Below are 8,123 nucleotides of genomic sequence, written 5' to 3'. Positions count from 1 at the left end.
GTGATCCTGGTAACCCTAAGACAGTAAAATAATGGTGGTGCTGAACATATCATGACCCCAGCTGGGGAGCTTGGAAAGATTTCCTTAGTGAAGAGGAGGTCTGAGGGTTCACAAAAGAAATGCCTGTGCATGCCAAGGAGAAGGAAGAATTTTCTTACCAGCCATGAACTTGAGTTAAGACACCCAGGGTGTTTCTAGACTGACTCTGAACAAGGTGGCAAGTGCTGACGTACAAACACAACCTGCCCACTTGCTCCTACTGAGGACATCCCAAATGCAAAAAATAATGCCACGCTGCTGCTTAAAGAAGCTATAGGGATGTGCCAGTAAATAGGTTCAAGATGGAGAGCCTGAGAAGGTGCTGGATCTACCCCAGACTGCAACTATGCAACATTTTTCAGTTTACAGAGTGCACAGACCAGAGGAGGAAGGAAATGCAGCCAAGATGGGACACTTAGCTGAGCAAATCCCAAACAGTTCTCGGTTATGGGTGTCCAAGGTCCTTCCCTATGGGGCACTCTGTAACATTTTCCAGTGCTTCACCACCCTCCTAGTGAGAGAGTTTTTCCTAATATCCAACCTAAACCTCCCTTGCTGTGTGAGCCCATTGCTCCTTGTCCTGTCATCTGCCCCCACTAAGACCAGCCCAGCTCCATCCTCTGTGCAGCCCCCCTGCAGGGAGGTGAAGGCTGCTATTCAATCCCCCTCCATCTTCTCTTCTCCAAACTAAATAAGCCCAGCTCCCACAGCCTCTCCTCATAAGTCAGGCATACCAAGGCTATCAGTGAAATAGTCCCCTTTCCTGGAAAAATTTTAGGATTTCCTGGTACCTGGTCTTTCCCTCCCACCCAACTTCACTTCTCATCTTATCCAGTGTGAGAACACTGAATGGAGCTTTCTCCAGACTGGGCATGTTTACATGTGCATTTACACTGGCTTAAATTTACTATGCAGTAAATTACTGTGCAGTAAGCAGGAATAGGCCGGCACCTACACATACAAGCATTAAAGTGCATTAACGCTGTGTGTGGGCTGACTTGGAACGAAAGTTATTCCCAAGCCAGTCGTACACAGAGTGTTTCTGTGCAGTAAGGCATCTACCTGTGCGTTACTGCGCAGTAACTAATCGGGCATAAATTAGATACCTGCATGATGCAGGTATCAAATTTATGCTCAAGTCAGTGTAAGTCCCCATATTTACTGCACAGTATGGGCATGCACGTATAGACCCACACACGGGTAATTTTGGTTATTGTGCAGTAAGTGTGCATGTGTAGACATGCCTAGTGAGGAGGAAAACCAATACCAGGAGTTGTCAATTAAGAGCCGTCCCTACTTGCGCTGTGCTGCAGAATTGGCACTGGCTACCAACCTGGCACAGGCATGCGGGGGTGGTGAATGCATGGTTGATGAGCCTTTGTGTGCTCTGGCTGATGTCCCCACCATCTGAGCAAAGAATTTATCGATGGGTAGCATATGGACAGAGATGAGTAAGTTTGCTTAGTAGTCCTAGCCCTACCTAAGTGAAGGCTTTGCCACTGCAAGGTCTGGAAATTTGGAAGCTTTGCAGCTGTCGGTCCCGCAAAGCATCTCTATCCGAAGAGGTCTCACTCCCCTCTCCCTCGCCTCAATGCCCAAAAGGCTGTGCGAGGTGATAATGAACTTACCCGCTGATTCACTGCCTTGTCTATGGGGATGGAGCTTTGCCTGCTGCGGTGGAGCTTGAAGTGACTATCTGCTTCATCCTTACAGGTGTCAAACTGTTTCAGGCTTGGCAGTAGTGAAGCTTGTGGAGCATGTCGTGGTCTTGCCAGCCGGGCACATTGCCTATAGATCAAAGTGTTGACTTGCTCTTCGCCGGTTGTTGATCCAAGTCAGCTATCCATTCAAAATTACCTGTCTGGTGAAGCCATTCTTCAGATTGCTGGGAGGTGAATGGTGAATTGGTGCAACTGGATTTGGGTGAAGACCAGAAGCATCTTCCCCTCCTTGCCCCCTTGATTTGGATGCTAGAAGCTCCTTACCTAATGGTTCCCTACATCATAGCCGCTGTAGGATGGAAAATGCAACCAACAAACCTTAGCTTTAAATTTACAAAACTGTGAAACAATCTTTTGCCTGCAGAGACCCTGGAATGACCATTCAGGGAGTCCATTTCCATCTCTATTGCTCTGTCTGTTAGTATTTCTAGGGCATCTGTCACTGGAGCATTTAAATACTTCTGAGAGCCAGAAATACTTTAGCAGTTCAACAGAGCAAGACAGTCATTGTAGACATGCTGGACTGGACATGTGTGTGTTAGACGCATCGTTGATCATAATAATGTCCTTAGGTATTGGTGTGGGGTTCGTGTGCTTTTCCAGCTGACGGTCTAGTTGTAATTCAGCATTCATGAAAGCCCAATTGAAAAATCATTGCAGCAGCTAGCTCAGTTTAAAGAGACAAAGCTGGAGCGACATTGTGAAAAGCCCTTGGGTACCTGCTGGCTACAGATGGGATAATACTGATCTATGCAGGAAATGCACAGCACCCAATTGGCTGTCCTCGTGGTTATTATGGGCGATCAATCTTTAAAATGATAACAAATTGCCTTGGAAATGCTCTGATGCACCTGGATGGTTTTCGAGAGGGAAAGGCCTGGGGGTCTCTCCCAAGTTGGAATGGAAATCTATTTTTATGAAAGCTAGTCATGCTACTACTACTTTCATTTTTATCATCAGGAAGGACGTTGGTGTCAATGGAAGTGAGAAATTCACAGCCCTGGGGCCCAGCACAAGGAGCGGAGGTGAGGGTACGAAACCGAGGTCCGTGCAGAGCTCCCACCGCCTCCTCCGCTGCACCTTACTTGAGTCTGCCAGCACATCTCTATCCTGATCTGCAGCATCCCCTGCTCCTCCAGCCTTGGGCCCTCAAAGTACTGCCGATACATCTGGGCCTTTAAGCATTGCCCCACGAGCACCAGGGGCTGTTAGCGAATGGAGACACGGAAATCAAGTAGACGGGTAACAAGCCACAGCAAACGAGGTCGAAATGCAGGCGACTCTGCTGGCGTTGGAGTGCAGAGCTCCCGCGTGCAGCCGCTCCAGCGAAAGCACCTAAGCTTGAAGGCGGAAAAGGAAAACCCCTGCGCGGGGGATCTTCTCCTCCCTGCTCCACGACTAGCCCTAGCCTTGCAGCGGGACAGAGAGTTAGGTGTCATTTATGCTCTGTGAACAACCATCTCCTCGGGCGGATCTTCCCCATCGACATCGCCTTTCTTTGCTCGCCTGGGCACGGTGTTTTCACGCCGGATGCCTTCGTCAGACTGATAGCGTGGAAAACACCCTGTGCACCTTCGGCTTCAAGTTAATAATGAGCTGGACTCCTCCAGCCTGATAGGATCCCATCTTACAGCTCTACCGAGGAACGCAACTATGTGTGGGGAGAAAAGGCTTTTATTCTCCCTGCTTTTGGGGCAAAACAAGAGGAAAACTATCACTTAGGTGAACACAGCAAGAGAAATTTGTTACAAACATCCATCTCCCTCCTGAATGGACGGGTGTCCCGTCTCCCATATGCCAGAGGCAGCTAACGGACCGGCAATCACCCGCTCCCTCCATGCAGAGATTAATTCATCGACAAGGCGACTCGAAACGTGCCAGCTCATTACTCACCGGGAAGAGCTGCGTCAGCGAGAAGCCAGCAAGGTGACTGCTGAAAACGATCAGGAGAGAACCAATTACAGGGGGCTGAAAACATCAGAGGCTGAAAACCAAACGGAAAAAGCCCTTTCCTACAAAAGCTGAGCATAAAGGCAGTGTTTTTTACCTTTTCTACATGCAGAGCATTTAGCCAAATGCTAAAAGAGAGGGGTGGTACAGGGGAAGCATCCACGCAGCCTCCCCTGGACAGAGCGGCCGTTCTTTCATTGTCCCAGCTACCGAGGACACTATCGCTTGGCTCCGCAGATTTGCATTTGCTAAATAATCATAATTATTGCCCCGTATGCTGGGAGTTTTCCTGTCTAGTGTCATCAACAGTGATGAGCAGGCTGAGGGGATGGCTTAAATGCTCTGTATCCCCCCACCAGCAAGAGGGAAGTTCACTCTTTGTCTCCCCAAGGGGCAATAAGGGGCCATCTCTCCTTCTGCATTAAGGGGCCAGAGGCATGGCATTCCCAGAACAGTGCTGGGAGCCATCCAGTTTGGGAGACCTCTCCCTAGCTTGCTCCTGCGGCCATACGGCTGAGGGCAAGCAAAACTCGGGGGCATCCAAACCCCAAGCCTCCGGGCTTGGGCCCGCACATAGGATGCCCACCAAAGGATTTGGAAGCATCTGAAGCCCCAGGCAGGGATGGAGGATGTTTGCTGGTAGCAAGGCCACATGTGGGTCTTGAATGACTCACGGATTTGCAATCAATTTGGCTGATTTGGCATGGGACTCAAAACATTTTCCTTCAAAAACGTTCCCCGCTGGTCTCCCCGAGCACTAGCAAACTGGAGACATCTCAGATGAAGGCTCTGCTCATCTCCAGAGAGTGATTGTGTAAAACCAGCCAAAGCAGACAACCCCCCAGCCAAGTGGCAACGACAGCCACATGCTATTGGAGCATCGAGTTGGCCGGGAAGGGACAGAGGAGTTTTTATTTGAAGTTTCTTCCATTTGGGAATGAACAATGCCCCCACCCAAAGCATCACGGGGGAAGGAACAGACTACATCGAAGAGCTCAAAAAAGAGAGCCACTGCACAAGAAGCAGTGACGCTCGCTATTCTGCACCATCCATTGACGGGAGAGAGAAAAGAGCCTCTCTTTTCACACTTGGGAAGTGGAAGATGTGGCCAGTGCCATCCACAGCCAGAAGGCCAGGTGGGAGAGTATCAGAAAGCCTCAAATTTGAAGATAATTCATTTACTGGAACTAGTCATAGTTGGGAGACCCTGCCAGTAGGCATGGTATGAGACCTAGAAAGACCAAGACTCATGTCTCCATTGAAGTGCATCTATGCCACCCTGGTTATCTAAGGTGGCTTTAAAGGTGGCATCTTGAGACTATGTCTCCTCCTGAGAGTGTGTAGCTCTTTGGAGCTTCAGTACAGGCCTTTTGCATGGCATTTTACCCAGGGGCACATGCGAGGGTCCAGCCAAGTGCCAGGAGGGGCTGTAGCATGCTGCATTGCATATCTGCTATTTGCTAACAGAGCACAAGAGGCAGAGGGTCAGTCGGAGAAGTCCAATTATACAGGGCTCCAACCAGCTTCAGAAGGACAAAATGACCACCTATGTCCTGTCCCCAAAACTTCAGTTCACAGCCAGCAGTGCTGAGGCCACAGCTACCGCCACCTGCCCCCATGCATCATACCATCGTGTGCCCACGATCCTCAGCACGGCGTCTGGCAAGGTGACTGTTCTCAGTCCACCTGAGCTGCCTCCCTTCTCCCCGGATCTCTTGTTTGTTGGATTTATTTTTAATCCCCCCTTCCCCCGTCTTGGCTAATCTTACGCAGGCCTCAGGGACGGGAGCCGTTATTTCTGCCGTGTGACATAAAGGGGATCTGACAGCACCGGGCTGCAAAATGCCAAGTGCCAAATCACAAGGAATTCTGCAAATTAATATTTCAGATGTCCAAAAGGGAGAGAGAAAAATATAGATGGTGCCCGGGTGCATTTCTAACCTCATCCACCCTTCGCAAGGGGAAAGGCAGAACTGTGCACGAGCTCACCGGCCTTTCAGGGGTTACAAACCTCACTCACACCAATTTAAAGCTACTGTTGGCAACACAACTTATCTTGGTATGTGAACAGACAGACAAATCCACAGGAAACCAGATCCTCTTTTGGTGTGATCCGCAGTAAACCAGTGCCACTTAAAACCAGTATAATTGTTACGTGTCCACACCCACAGTGGGACTAACTTCAGCCAGGACAAACTAGCTCCATGCGAGTGCGGGTGGCAGAGATGCCCATTGATGGGATAGCTAGCCATGGTGCCAAGGACCCACGTACCAAAAACATAGTGAGGGGAGGGGGAAAATGCATCAACTACTTACATTCCCATCTAGCCTCATGCGAGTAACTAAAAGCAGAGGTCATCCTGAGTCTTTCTCTGCCTGTAACGACCTCTGGATGTATGCTATTTGTTTGACCCCAGGCATACTAAGAAGTAATAATCCCTAACATGCTTAGCCCCTTGCATGCACAGATTGCAAAGTGCTTTATAAAGGAGTTCATTATCATTGTCCCCATTTTACAGAGGCAGCAACTGAGGCTCAGGAGGAACAGAGTTCACTGCCCCAAATTCACCCTGCAGGGTAACAGCAGAGGCTGGAGGAGAACCCACATCTCTCGCCACCCGGTCCAATCTCTATCCACACAGTTGCACACGCTTCCCCTCTTCCCTCTATCATAATTCACGATGCATGCTTCTACGACCTAATAAATGAATACCAAATCATGTTACAATGTAAGATATTGTTTTTCAATTCAAAGGAACTTGTTGACTCCCTGACTCTGCTGCATTCATAGCACACGTCTCCAGAACAGCCTGTTTCCTTCCAGGGCTGTGAGCACATTGCATCCTGCTGTTGAAATACTGTCGCAGAAGCTTATTCTGTTCTCTCTTTCTGATCAGCTTGACAAACAAAAAAGAGAAAGGGAGGGGGGGGGAGGAAGAAAAGAAAAGGAGAAAAAGAGGAACAAGAGGAACCTACTTTGAGCAATTGGGGTTAATCCGACTCAAAGCCTAAACCCATGTTAGCAGTTAATCCAGTTAGTATGGCTTTCATTGGGAGCTTTTGAGAAATCCTTTAACCTCTTGCTGTAAACTAGGAACAGCTTAACAGCTCAGTCTTCATGGGGAAAAGCCCATCAATAATGCTGCTAAGCAGGTATTTAATGGGATTTAAGAAACAAGCATGTGACACCTTCTCTTTAATGAAGCAATTGTGTTCTTCCCCCAGAGCGGAGGCCCTGGTTAGTTTTCCTTGAGTTTTGCCGTCAATTTTGAATACGTTTCTTTTGGCGGGGCAAAAAAGTGTGATCTTGGATGCCTTGGGAAGCGCAGCGTACGGGGGCCAGACTGTCCCAGGGAAAACAAAGACATCAAGCATCTCTTTGGTGGCCCAGGTTCTTCCACGGATCGTGATGAAAAGCCCAATTTGTTTCTTCTTTGGAGCTGCCATCGCTCCGTGGTAGAGTCTTCTTTTTCTTCTCTTTATTCTCCTTAAGGGAGTGTTTTGTGCTGGCAAAAGATGCCATGTTAACCATCAATCGCCATCACGTCAGCACGTTTGCCATTGCTCCTTCGTGGCCCCTCATCTCTGACTGGGAAAGGATGGGATCAGTGGTTGAGAGGCTGGATGACTGCCCAAATTCATCTCTCTGGCATCTCCGAGGGCCAGTGGTGGCAAAGGGCTTATGGCACGTGCATCTGTCCTCTAGACACGGAGCTGAAGTCCTCAGAAAAATGATCAGAAGAGAACAGGTTTCAGGTAGCAAGTTAAGGGTGAGACCTTTCTCAGCTATCCGTTCCCCATTTGGGATTGGGACTGGTTTGGTTCGTGAAAGAGCTTTAGCGGGTTGCCTTCTGCCTGCTGGATTCCAGGAAAACACACGCTATCCATTTCCATTCACTTTCACAGATAAAAGGTCATTTTGGGCTTTCCCCCCCCCCATCCTTTTAAACCAAGGAGGAACATTACATTACCTCTGATATTTACTGTGTTCAACCAGTGTAGAAATAAGAGGCCTATGGAACATTAACCCACATTTACCGCCACCAGAATGAACCACTCGATGCCGTACAAAGGAAGGAAGATTTCTGCAACACCATTTTTTTTTTTTTTTTGCCTCTCATGCAAACCAGCTACAAGTGACACCATGGTCTTTTAGTAGAAGAAAACGTTTCTGAAATCTCAGGATGAGAGTTTCATCGGTTCTGATGAAGGCAAGAAGTGCTAGAGTAAACCCAAAGGGAAATACTGGAGAAAAATAATTCCACTCTAGGAATCGTTATATTGTAATAGCTGCAAGTGCCACCCAGAAATACTTCCCCTTCCTTTCCGTTCAGGAACAGAACTGAAAATCAGGATACCTGAACATTTTTCTATAGACATACTTAGATGGTGAGTTCTCTAAGAAAAGGACCA

The sequence above is a fragment of the Alligator mississippiensis genome, chromosome 9 (genome assembly GCF_030867095.1).
Source record: "Alligator mississippiensis isolate rAllMis1 chromosome 9, rAllMis1, whole genome shotgun sequence".
In the NCBI taxonomy this organism is placed as follows: Eukaryota; Metazoa; Chordata; order Crocodylia; family Alligatoridae; genus Alligator; species Alligator mississippiensis.
Note: the sequence above shows the minus strand (reverse complement) of the source record.